Source organism: Dromiciops gliroides, chromosome 2 (assembly GCF_019393635.1).
Source record: "Dromiciops gliroides isolate mDroGli1 chromosome 2, mDroGli1.pri, whole genome shotgun sequence".
Taxonomy (NCBI): domain Eukaryota; kingdom Metazoa; phylum Chordata; class Mammalia; order Microbiotheria; family Microbiotheriidae; genus Dromiciops; species Dromiciops gliroides.
Window position 1 is genome coordinate 479464810 of NC_057862.1, and position 14094 is coordinate 479478903.

At 37.1% G+C, this 14094-nt stretch overlaps 1 pseudogene; it reads right to left on the reverse strand.

Annotated features, from left to right (window-relative positions):
• Positions 1-258: 258 nt before the first annotated feature.
• On the reverse strand, positions 259-621 carry LOC122744682 (annotated as a pseudogene).
• Between the last annotated feature and the right edge of the window lie 13473 nt (positions 622-14094).

Genomic DNA, 14094 nt, shown 5'->3' on the forward strand with positions numbered 1-14094 from the left:
GCCTGGCAAGAGAATTAGCTTAAGCCTGGTCATTTTACCAGAAAACATCCCAGGAGTCATTTGGATAGTGCAGAATGTAGGTGAAATGTAAAATGTCTAATTAGCAGTCCCACAAATTATTTTACATTCTAATGAAGTTTAATCATCAGCCTCCTCAGAGAGTAAACTGTAGTTGTAAGTAAAATTGGTGAAGCATTTTTTTTTTACACCAACATTTTTTATTGTATTTGGTCACTACAGGGGATGGGCCTTGGGCCCTTACTGCACAGCTTGCTCATTGGTGCCACTTCCAGAGTCTTGAGGCTTCATGACATCTGTCAGTTCTGGGGGGGGCTGGAGAAAGAGTCAATGTGCAATCTCTCAAATACATCATCAGCTCGAAAGGCCAGCCCCACATTGGCTGGTGCTTGAGGTCTGGCTGTCTGACTTGTGAAGCCACATTCACCCAGGGTCTGACTGTTGTCCAGCAGCTGGTCATCCTTATAGAGCCACTGCTCATCTTGGGGCCTCTTGAGGATGCCTTCCTTCCACAATGCACTTCGGCTCAAATACTGTGCTCTACTCCTTCACATCTGCAAAGATCTTTGTCTTGTGGTGCTGGATCATTAGGAACACGTCCATATCAGCATTTAGCTCTGACACCCCCCCATCCTCTTTTAAGTTTTAACATCAATGTATGCCCATGAGTTTTGTGTATGTGTAAATATGTACATTTTAGTTTTTATTTCATGTATAAGAAATAATTATTTCATATTATACATTGAATATCCTTTTATTCTACCTTTTGTTAGGAAACCCTAAATGTGAGTCTATACCTAGATATAAGCTAATTTTTCCTCTTTCTCCAGAGTTAATGTTTAATGAGCCAGAGTGTGAGAAAAGGAAGCCTGATTCTCCTTTAATTAGAGGCCAAGTACTCTTGATCTTAGAATGAACTTGGTCTGGACCAAGTTCCTAGGTCCAAAAGAGGGGGCTCCTTATAGAGAAGGAGTGGGTACAGTATCACAACTGCTATGGTATGAGCAGCATTCTTGCAATATTAGACTATCATCCTCTGATTCTGCATTAGGGCACTTGATGGCACAGTGGATAGGGTACTGGGGCTGGAGTAAGAGAAACTGACTTCAAATCCAGCCTCAGATACTTGCTGTATTACTTTAGGTAAGTCATTTAACTTCTTTTTGCCTCAGTTTCCTCAACTATAAAGTGGGAATCATAACACCTACCTCCAAGGTTTGTTGTGAGGCCTAAATGAAATAATAATAATAAAGTGCTTAGCAGAGTGCCTGACACATAGTAGGTGCTATATAATATTATCTATTATTCTTACATAAGGATCATCAATGGGTCATGTGCCTTTCAATTGTTTTTCCCCAAATTGAAATAAATCTACTTTCATGTACCCACACCCTTCCTCCCCATGTCTACCAGATGACTCATAGCTTACATGTAAAAGATAACTGGCCCATGTTCAGAATGCATCCTGTGTCTATGGTTAAATAAAATAATTAGGAATCAAACCCATGACTTTGGTCTCATTATCACAGTGATTTAAACAGCTCAGCTAGCCCACCAGAGTAGACCCCAAATGCTAAAGATGGAGATTTTGTACTCAGGGATTACATTCAGAATAACCAGACCAGTATTTAATCTGTTTAAAAGGGGGAAAAAAGCTTCCTTTCGCCCCTATTCCTGAGCCCCATACCGGGCCAGACAATGAAAACATAGTTTAGTCTGAAGACTCCACTGGGTTTCCTGCTAAGGGACTCTTCCATGTAGGAATCAGGTAACCCACATAAAAGTGCTCTTTGTTGACAAACCTTTCTTGTAGACAAGAGTAAGATAACTTTTCAAAGTCTCCCTGCCAAGATTAGTTTGATGAATTCTTTGTGGATTCTCTCTAGGAACTGGATTTTGAATAACCTCACTAAACTAAGTGGCAGAGTGAATAGAGTTTTGGATCAGGAAGATCTGAATCCAAATTCAGTCTCATACACTTCCTAGATATGTGACTCTGGGGAAGTCACTTAACTCCTCTGTACCTCAGTTTCCTCATCTGAAAAATGGGGATAGTAATAGTACCTACTTCCCAGGGTTGTTATGATGATAAAGTGAGTTATTTATGAATCTCTTTGCATTTACATTACTGTGTAAACACTATCATTATTAGTCTATACTCAGATTGCCAGTTGGCAGAGCATACTTCAAGGACTGAACTATCATTGGTCAGTCACTTCCTCCCCTACTTACAACAAACACTTTGCAAAGTTTTAAGTTCCGGTGCCATATAAATATCAGTTATTATTATCATCCCAACAACTATTACTGCTTTCTTCTTACTCAAAATATCTTGTACTAAGGGCAGCTAGGTGGCATAGTAGATAAAGCACTGGCCCTGGATTCAGGAGGACCTGAGTTCAAATCCGTTCTCAGACACTTAACACTTAACTAGCTATGTGATCCTGGGCAAGTCACTTAACCCTCATTGCCCCACAAAAAACAAGCAAACAAAATATCTTGTACTAATTATTTTAAATTCCCTTCTTAGAGGTAGACTATAAGCTCTATGTGATGGAGGATTTTTTTTTGATTGTCTAGTGCTCAGTGCCTGGTAGTAAAGCACCTTGAATATAGCAGATACTCAATTCAAATCAGCAAATATTTATTAAGCACCTACTATGTTCCAGGCATAGTGTTAAGCACTGAGAATACAAATATGCCAGGAAGGAAGGAAGGAAGGAAGGAAGGAAGGAAGGAAGGAAGGAAGGAAGGAAGGAAGGAAGAAAGAAAGAAAGAAAGAGAAAGAGAGAAAGAAAGGAAGACAATTTCAAACAAATAAATAAATTATATACAAGATAAATTTGAAATAATCAACAGAGAGGTCACTAGAATTAAGGGGGTTCAGGAAAGGCATCCTGTAGAAGGTAAGCTTTTAGCTAGAACTTGAAGGAAACCAGTAGATAGAAAACGAGGAGGGAGAGAGAGCATTCCAGGCATGAGGGACAGCCAGTGAAAAGGCCTGAAATTAGGAGAAAAGTGAAAAGGTTGATGTCCTTGGCTCACATGTGTGTGTCTGTGTCTGTGTGTGAGTGTGACATGGTCAGACCTACACGTTAGGAAGATAACTTTGGCACCTGTGTGGAGGATGTATTGGAGAGTGGAAAGGTTTGAAGCAGGGACAACAGCCATCAGATTATTGCAGCAGTCCAGTTATGAAATGAAGAGGGCCTGCATCAGAGTGGTGGAGGGAAGGGAGTGTATGTGAGAAGTGTCAATTAAGGTAAATTGACAGATGAAGTAGAGCAATAATGACAACAACAATAATAACAATATTTACAAAGTGCTTCTTCATATCAACTCATTTTCATATGATAAAACAAAAACTTAGAGAGCTTAAATGATCTGTTCAGAGTCCCAGCTGGTAAGTGTCAGAGCTCAGCTACCAGGAAACTGAGGTTTCCTGATTTCAAGTCCAGTACTCTTTCCATTAGTTATACTTTAATTGGACTCTACCTATATATATATATATATATAGCAGATGACATCTTTTTCATTGATTGGACCAATGATTTCCAATATTAAGTGATTGTAAACTGATGGATGAATAACTGATGAGATGGAGAATGGCAGATCTAATCTGAATGTGGAACAACCAAAATAACTAGTCAGGAACTAATCCATTACTTGACACTTGACCATAAAGACTAGTCTTCAAAGGCCTTTGTCTCTGTTTCCTAACCACACCCCATTTCCTACTTTCCCTCATCATCTTCCACAGACACACAAAGGAATGCAGTGAGAACACCCATCCATGTACAGTTGATGAATATTAAGGTCATACTATGGAAACACTGTGGTCAGAGCCCACAAACTAAATTTCCTCCCTGCCCTTAGACAAATGTCAGGCAAAGTCCTGATGATTATGTCTTGCCAACAGTTTCGTCCTGTTGGGACTCTAAGTCCAACTGGCTTCCCAAATAGCACTTATGGTAGAAGTCCAAAGGCTTTCCCCAAGGGAACAAACAATTGGCAGAGACTAGAAATAGCCTGATAAATATCTTCATGTTTCAGACGTCAAAATTTACCAGAATATTGGAGAATTTCCTTTTTATTCTGCCTGGTCACATCAGAGTGCAGACTTCTTCGAAGCACTGAACAAACTCCTTTGTATTTTTTTAAGTCTGAGCAACTCAAGCCTTCTTCTTTTTCTTTTTTTACCCCTCTCCTTAAACTTAATGAGAAAAATATTGCTTGCTTATTTTAGGTGTTTGGGGGAGTGACAGATTTAAAACAGATATTAAAGCCAATCAGAGTAGAGTCAGACTTTGCTCCTGGACTTTGGCAGGACTAATGTATTCCAGTCCTGAGCTTCCCCTGAGAGAGATTTTAAAATATTTTAATCTTGAGGATTAAAGTGTTAAAGTTAAATTTATGACTGTGTTCACTTAGGTCCATACTAAAGCTAAAAAAACAAACAAACAAAAAACAAACCCGGGGCAGCTAGGTGGTGCAGTGGATAAAGCACCGACCCTGGATTCAGGAGGACCTAAGTTCAAATCCAACCTCAGACACTTGACACCTCCTAGCTGTGTGACCCTGGGCAAGTGACTTAACCCTATTGTCCTACCCAAATAAACAACAACAACAATAACAACAACAACAAAACCACAACAAAACCCACTCCCCCCAAATAAACTCAAAAAAGAACCCCTGAAAAACTTAAACTCACAAATGAACTACATTGGAATTCAAATAAATGAGGGGTTTAGTTTCTTTCTTATCCAAGGTCTGCTTCTTCCCTCAAGAGAACTGATAATTTGGGATCATAGATTTAGGGTTGAGCAGTATCTCAGAGATTATTTAGTGCATTCCCTTCCTTTTAGAGATGAGGAAATTGAGGCCAAGGGAGAATAATTGACTTGCCCAAGGCCACATGGATACTATTAGAGGAAAAATTTGAACCCAGGTCCAATGATTTGGTATCCAATTCATTTTTCATTATACCAAGGTGCTATATCTTCCTTTTTGTTTTGTTTTTTAATAATAGAGAATAGCTTCCCTCTTTTCAATACTCTTCATGATTTCTCTCAATGTCTAGAAATCCTTCATAGCAGCCACTTTCTCTGACATTGGTGAATCAGTCATTTCCCCTGTCTTTTCTTTCTCTTCTTTCTTTACATTCTTGTTACCCATTTTACAGATGAGGAAACTGAGGCTCAATAAGGTTTTAATTACCCTGATTATGAGTTACTCCTAATAAGGGTGAGATATTGACTTTGAACTTTGGGTCTGCTCTTGATAATTATAACATATTGCTTTTTTCTTCGATGTAGATTTCCATTTATAATTTTCCTTTTTTGTTTCCTTTTTGTTCATTTTAAAACACAAAGAACCTACATTACCGTGAACATTGTACGGACCAAATACATGAATTATGTGAGCAAATTATGTGAGCAATTATGTGAGCAAAAAGATTTATCACATAAACTTCTAATCTAAAAATAAGTAATTTAATTCAATATATGTTATATATTAGAAGTTTATATAAGAATTTTTTTGTTCACATAAACTTTGTGTGTTTTATTTTGAGGTATGGTATGGTTCTGGTGTGGTGGATAGAACTGACTCGGAGCTACAGTGTCCTGATTACTGGATTTCCTTATTTCTTTCTGCTCTTACAATGAAGTCATAGATGTTCCCTCCCCTGAAAATTTTTTTCTTAAGAAACAATCTACATCTACTGTTCCTATCATACAGCAACTTTTGCCATTCTCTCATCCTGATCCAGCTGTGTTAATTTTTCCACTAGTAGTGACATTACAAATAAGTATGAACAAATGGAATGAGTCCATCATCATTGCAGCCTTGTGGAGAGAGTACTGACTTTGGCTTCAAATCATGCCTCTGACAAATACTAATGTTGTGACCCTGGGAAATTCACTTAACCTTTCAACTCTCTATGATTATGACTTGATGACTTGCTCAGTAGAGAAAAATTTCAATCAGGGAGTTTTTGCCTACCTTGATGATATCATAGATCCGGTTTGTTCCTTCTTGTTCCCTCCCTCCAAGGAATGAGAGAAAGGACTCAGAGTCAAGTATGGAAGAAGAACCTGAGAGGAATATTGTAGAGAGGATTCTTGTTTAGATATGGATTGGACTAGAAGATTATGTTGTTTACTTCTAACTCTGAGAGGATTCCATAAATTTGTAAATCTTATTGATTAAACCAAAGCATTGTACTTTTCACTTTTGTCTTAATGACCTAGGATTTGTCATTTTTCCAGTATTTCATTTTCAGTATTGCATAATGCAGTTTGACTGAAGCTTAAACAGGGCATGCAAATAGATTTCAATCCCCCCCCTCCAAGTACATAAATTTATCAAACATTTACTGCCACATTTTTCACAATCCTCACAATCAGTTACACGACCCCTTATGGGGTTGCAATCCACAGTTTAAGAAGCTTTACTCTAGATGATAGTCTACTTCCTGAGCATTCTCTTTTCCAGGCTAAACATGTCCCAGTTTCTTCAACCCACAGAAATATGTCTTAGACTCATGAAAAAAAAAAACCCAAAACCTAGTCACATAGGGAGAGTAAGTAATAATCTACAGACAACCCATATAGTAGTGATACAATGCCAAGAGAACTTGAAAAAGTCTTCTGTTGGAAAGTATGTATTAAGCACCTTCTTTCTTTCAAGCATTTTGCTAGGAAAACAAAACCAATACCATCCGTGTACTTAAGTAGCCTACATTTGATTGGATTTCTGCATGGACGTGAACAACAATCACACTTGATGAGCAGACTTGAGTGTGTTAAGATCTGAATCAGTGGAAGAGTATCCACATAAATTAAGTGAACCATATTTGAATCTTGGTGTATTCTAGATCCCTAGCTCTAACCAGATATTTTGAGCCTTCTTTAAAAGCCACCAGTATCTCATCCCCACTAGGATTCTTCCTTTTCAAATGAATACATTATTTCCCTCTATACTCAAAGAGCTTCCCCAAAGTGGATTGACAATTTATTACTCTTACTTTTAACACAACAGTTCTTCTCCTTTGCCTCCTCTTTCTCCCCTTGCACCTTTTTTTTTCCTTTTCCTCTACTCCTCCTTTTCTTCCTCCTCTTCCTCTTTCCCTTACATTATAGGTATAATGAACTTTTTTTGGTTCTATAAGAGCATTATAATAATAGATTATATTTTTATCACTTTTTTTGATACAAAGTACATGTCATTCACAATGTTGTTCCTAAAGATGAATTTTCCTTCCCTTGCCTCCTAGAAACAAAGATACCCCAAAACTCCTGATTATTTAACTCACTTTTATGTAGGTATTCTTACTTTAATATAAAATTCAAACATGTTTTAAAAGTCTATTTAAAATATTTTCCAACCTTGGTTTATGAAAACTTACTTTTATAAAACCTTACTTTAGGAGGCAATTTATCTGAATCAGAATGAAAGGAATCAAGGCTAAAGTTATTTTCCTTTTTAAAAAATTAAAAAAAATTTTTTGTGAGGCAATGAAGGTTAAGTGACTTGCCCAGGGTCATACAGCTAGTAAGTGTCAAGTGTCTGAGGCCACATTTGAACTCAGGTCCTCCTGAATTCAGGACCAGTGCTTTATCTACTATGCTACCTAGCTGCCCCCTAAAGTTATTTTCTATGAATTAATTTCCTACACATCTATCATAAAGGATCTAATGTCATTTGAATAATGGACTTTGCTCAATGTGAACACTAAACTTTGCTTATTAGGAGAATTGGCTGCTATTTATTATAAGTTAAATAAAAATTGGGCTAAAATACATGTATTTGTAGCTGAATTATTTATGGAAATAGGATTAAGCTTATTATTCTATTAAAATCCTAAATTTATTTGGTAATCCATTTTTAAAAGACCCAAGATCTTTCTTTTTAATTCAAATTCATTTCCTGCCTTCTTCTTTCCTCCATACTGGGTTATAACAGGCCTATTTATATCCTAGGGAAGGAAAACACTCCACTGGAGGCAGGAAAACTAAGTTAAGAAAGAATAGGAGGAAGTGTGCTGGCCATTTAGCCAAACAATCTTTAATACATTGAGCTTAAAAGCTAGCAGCTTTACTGTACTAACTTGGAGTAAACAAATCGCATTTTTTCTTTCTACATTTCTTAAAGAGATTTGGATAATGGAGGGGATAAGAGTTATCAAAGAGAGAGAATAAGAGTTTCTAAGTGTTTAAACATCCCAGAAAGAACCTGGAGTTGAAGAAAACTACAGGGAAATTGAGGGAGAACTCCATATGACCACATGTCTTCAGATTAAGGTAAGCATGATCTTTGGTTTCTTCATACCTTTGCATGCATTATGGAGTCTGGTCACAGAAAATGCATGAGTTTGCATAGAAGTTAGTCTCTATCACTAGACTTTGCCTTGTATCAATCATTGAGGTGACTTAGAAATAATTTCAGGTTTGTCCACTTCAATTCTAATCACAAGAGATTTCAAAATGAACAGATGTTGTTTGTCAGATATCTTAACTAAGATAACTTAATCTGCATAAATTTTTCTTCTCAGGTCCTATTGGTAGAGTAGATGTTATAACTCACTTAATAGATTTTTTCCTGAGGTAGTTTCCCCCAATTTTGTTTCTTTCACTGCAGAATTGAAAACACCAGGTTTTAAAACTATAATTATTATTTGGACAAATAATGATTTGGATGACTATACAATAGATGCACGCGAATAAGCACATATGGACTGTTTTCGTTGGCAAAAGTACAAAGTGCAATTTAAATTTCATGAAATATTAAATGCATATGTAGATTACTAGGCATATAATGATGTTACCTTTCTCCTTCTCATATACTCATCTGGAGATAAAGAGAAACCAAATTTTTTTTTAAAGCATATGAAAAATTATGCCAAACACTCTCCAAAAGGAGATAATGAAATGTGACAATTGTTGAAATTTGAACCATAAATGTGATTTCAATGAAAGATCAAATTTTGGAAAAAGAAGAAAGGTGGAGAAAGAGTGGATTCAATTCAAGAGCAATATATACTCCCCACAACTACTTGAAAAACTCTGAGACATTCCCAGTCTTTAAGCATTCCTCAATATTAAATAGTGCATTTGTTTACATAATGCCCCATATATGGCATCTGCTACTGATAATATTCACATCGGTTTCTTTGGAGTAACTTGATTAATGTTACTCTCAGTGACTATCAAAGGAATAAGGACTTGGTAGCTTCTTGCAAAGTCTTACTAAATGCAAAGAAGAGGAAAAAGAAATGTGTGCATGTTGATCTTTTGGCTTATCCTGCTATGAGACTGGTATGTTTAGAATCTGTTGCACTGAAGATAGCCAAGTTGGAAGTCTAAGGAGACACAAAGCAGGGCTTAGCCAGCTTGCTTCAAATGCATGGAATTGACTGTTATTGTCTCTGTCTCTGCCTCGGCTCATTCCCTATGCATACTTCTTTCTCTGTCTTTAAAAAAAAAAAATTGTCTTCCTTTATTTCCGGAGAGAGCATTTTGTTGTATTTGTGTATGTCTTACATGTGTCTTGATAGGTCTGTACTCACATATTTTGTGCATTTTGCAGTTATTTGAAGTCTTTCTATCTCTTCCTCCTGGGTTTTATTAATAATATAAGGAAAAGCTTGTGATTTCTATGGTAATTATTTAGTATCCTGCTTCAAAAAAGCTATTGTTTTGATTAATTTTATCATTGAACATCTGGGGTTCTTTAAGTAATCCGCTGTATAGACAGCAGATATATTTTTGCCTCCTCTTTACTTACATTTATTCTCTTAGTTTCTTTTTCTGGTTTTACTGCTACAGATAGCAAACACTTGAAGCATTCCTTTCAGTAACAGGGAAAACAAAGGTGATGTTTTGCTTTGTGTTTAGTCTTAGTGATAAAGCTTCTGAAATGTGCTAAATGTCTACTACATGCAAAGCACTATCCTAGGTTATTGGGATGCGAAGATAAAATGAATGATAATCTGCTCACAAGAAGCTTATATTCTCTTTGAGGGTGGGGGTGAGGACACAACATGTTAGCAGATAAATGCACACATCATGATTTCAGCAGAGCTTCTAGTTTCTTTGTAGCTCTTGAATTTGTGACAATTTATTTCCAAAGAAAAAGTTAGATTTTTTTTCCTTACTAGAGCACCATAGCCTTTTCCATAGAAATTGTGGTAAATTTTGGACATTTTATTTATTAGAGAGGGTAAAGATTCTTCTTAATTTAGTACAAAAATGTGGAAAGAAAGGGATATTGAAATTAACTGACAATGGGTCTGAAGAAATAAAGCATGAAATGTCTTAGCATTTCTGGAAAAAACAAAACGAAAATTATTATGTTACCTCAGAGCCAAAATTAATTTGGAGTTGATTTTCTTACTTCGAGAAAATGAACTTTGAAATAGAGATTTAATATCATAGCACACTGACTCTAATGTTGCAGACATTTGCTTGTAATGATACTTCTTTCTATAATATTTATACATGTTATACTGATGTTCAAAACTATTCTCTTGTTTGATATGTTTAGATGCTTCCTATAGGGTAAAAGCAATGATTTAATATGGTCAAAATGGTTGATATTATGAATACTATTTGATACTTTTTTTTCTAAGAATACCTTTTGTAGTCAATCTTATTCAATAGTCTTTTAGACCAGCTTTCTGGGCAACCCTACATACTTCTGTATGGATTTGCAAATTCATAAAAGTTACAGACAGGTTTCTTGGGAACTGATTGGTTTAGATAATGAAGCTTTTTACATTGTCAGACAGTCGACGTTGATTTATCAACTACTATGTCCTAGGCCCTGTGCTAAGCCCTAGGGCTACAAAGAAAGGTAAAAGATAGTCCTTGCTCTCCAGGAATCTACAATCTAATGGAGAGCAGCAACTACATAAAAATAAGCTATATACAGATAATCGGAAATAATCAACAGAGGGAAGGCACTAGAGTTGAGGGGATTAGAAAAGGCTCCCTGTAGATGGTAGGATTTTAGTTGAGACTTGAAGGAAATTAGGATACTGAGAAAGCAGAGATGAAGAGGGAGAGAGTTACAGCTATAGGAGATAATAAGCAAAAATGCCTAGAAGAGGGATGTGGAATATCTAAGTTAAAGAAATGAAAGGAGACCAGCATCACTGGATTGCAGCGGTGTATGGGGAGGCAAGGGATGTAAGAAGCAAGAAGCCTAGTTAGAAAGATAGGAAGGTGCCAGGTATTTTGTTGTTGTTGTTAAGTCATTTCAATCTTGTCCAGCTCTTCATGACCCCTTTAGGGTTGGTTTTTTTTTTTTTTTTTTTGGCAAAGATACTGGAGTGGTTTGTCATTTCCTTCTCCATTTTATTTACAGATGAGGAATTGACACAGAGTTAAGTGACTTGTCCAGGGTCATGCAGCCAAAGGCCAAGTATAGAGTGCTTTAAAAGCCAAACTTGATTTTATATTTGATTCTGGAAGGTAAGAGAGGGAACATTCATTAAGTGTCTGTCCTATGCTAGGCATTGTGCCAGGGAGTCACTGGAATTGATTGATCATTGGGGTCAAACTTATAGTTTGGAAGAATCAATTTAACATATAAGGGGAAGAAAGACTAGAGTGGGGAGGGACTTGAGGCAGGGAGGCCAACTAGCATGTTATTGCAATACTTTAGAGATGAGGGGCTGAGGGCCTGCTCCAATGTGGTGGCATTATCAGATAGCCCTATACTGTATCACAGAATGTAGGAAATTGAAGGGACATCATTTAACTGCCTCATTTCAAAGATGTTGACACTGTGGCCTTGAGAAAATAATAATAATTAGGATCATTTAGTCAGTAGCAGGGAGGAGATTCAAATCCAAGTATTTTGACTCCCAAGTCTAGTGCTCCCCCCACTATACAACATTGTCTCCACAGGCACTATAGTTCAATAGTCTTTACAGTCCACATAAGTTATGCTTGCTGGTAAGGGCATGTCTTATGACCTTTTTAATCACTCAGTGCCTTGTAAATAGGTGCTTAATATTTTTCTAGGCCCTTGGGATACAAAGAGGAAAAAACCATAATCCCTGTCCTCAATGAATTTTTCACCTAGTTGGGAAAGGGCTCATGTGCATCTGTTATTCTTCAGTGTTTGAAGGATATGTGACTCCCTTGGAGAGTCATTCCATTCCTCCAAAGCAGATTATGATACTTCCACAACTCTTACTGGGCAACCTTATGAGCACAGCTATCAGTCAGTCAAAAAGGATTTATCAAACATTTACTATTACTAGGTACAGTGCTAAGTGTTAATGATAAACAAATACAGTAATTTGCCTCTAAAGAACATTGTTGTGATTTTTTTAAAAGAAAGGATCACCCTGCATCCATCCTGGTAATTTCTCTTGGTTTAATCTCTTTCAATTTAATGAGATTGGTCCTTAGACAACAGTCTGTTGCTGGTCTTGGATTTAGAGCTGTTCCAGCCTACAAGTACCTTTGTGAGCTTGCCTCCATTGCTTAGCTTTGGAGAGCCCAGTATTGACTCCATGCCATGTTGGTGCTGAGCAGATACAAAAGAAGAGGTGGTGGATTTCTCCCTTCCTTTTTATAACCTACTGAGTGGGTGGCTCTTCCTCATTCAGTAACGAATTTTCAATGCAGTCTCATAGTCACAGGGTCCAGTAAGGAACTATGGAGTCATCTTAAGTTAGGGTTAGGGTTAGGGTTAGGGTTAGTGCTGAGCTAGAGAACATACCCAGTGTCATTGCCCCCTTTATGATTGTACTAAATACTTAGAGAATGTTATAGATAATATGAGCTATAGAATGTTCAGAGGAAGGAGAGGTCATTGTGAAGTGATATGAATAGGGAACCATTGTGTAATGGATGATGGGTAGAAGTTAGAAAAAGGTAAGATGATCGGGTTGTAGTTCCTAGGCAGGTAAGACTTAGTGAAAAAAGGCATGAGAGTGTGTGTGTTTGGCACATTCTAGGGACCAGAAATAGTTCTATTTGACTGGCATGGATTATGTGTGGGGTCATAGTAAAAAATGAAGTTGGATATATGGGTTGGGACCAAGTTGGAAAGGTCCTAGATTGCCAGGTTCAACAATTTGGACTTTTTTCTATAGGTAGAGAAGTGATTAGATTAGAGTAGAATTTCAAAAAGATTAATGTAGTCATAAGTATACACACACACATACACACACACACACACACACACACACACACACACACACACACACACACACATTAACCATAATGTTGGTCAGTATGCAGCATGAATTGGAAGGATAAATTTGTAAGTAGTAGAGTAATTGGGAGGTTGGCACAGTTGTCAAATTATGGTGAAAGGACCTAGATAAGGGAGCAGATAATATGTAAGTATTGATGTAGGAGATGCTATAAAGGAAAAGTAAATAAGATTGGAAAACATTATAGAGAAGTAAATCCCAGCTTGACACATAAGAATAAAAACTCTCTTCACAATCAGGAAGGACTAAAAGTGCAACTGCCGGGGGCAGCTAGATGGCGCAGTGGATAGAGCACTGGCCCTGGAGTCAGGAGTACCTGAGTTCAAATCCAGCCTCAGACACTTAACACTTACTGGCTGTGTGACCCTGGGCAAGTCACTTAACTCCAATTGCCTCACCAAAAAAAAAAAAAGTGCAACTGCCTTAAGAGATGGAAAGCTCTTCCATAATTGAAGGATCTTTAAGTGGAGATTTAGTGACTCTTTTTTATTCATGAAGTTGTAAAGGGAATTCCTGGTAAAGCACAGATTAGATTATATCAGAGGATCATAGATTTAGAGCTGAAAAGTACCTTAGAAGTCTTTGAGTCCAATCCCTTATTTTACAGATAAGGACATAGGCCTCAGAGGTAGAGTGCCTTGCCCTCTATAGAGTACAATCATGTATTCTCTCCATTGTTTTATGTCTCTCAGGTCCCTTCAAAACCTGAGAATCAATCAATAAGTCAGCATTTGTGGCAGGCACTGTGCTAAACTCTGGGGATACAATGAAAAAGTAAAAATGTCCCTGACCTCAAGGAGCTTACATTCTACTTGGTGAGACTCTAGGACTTGATAACTTAT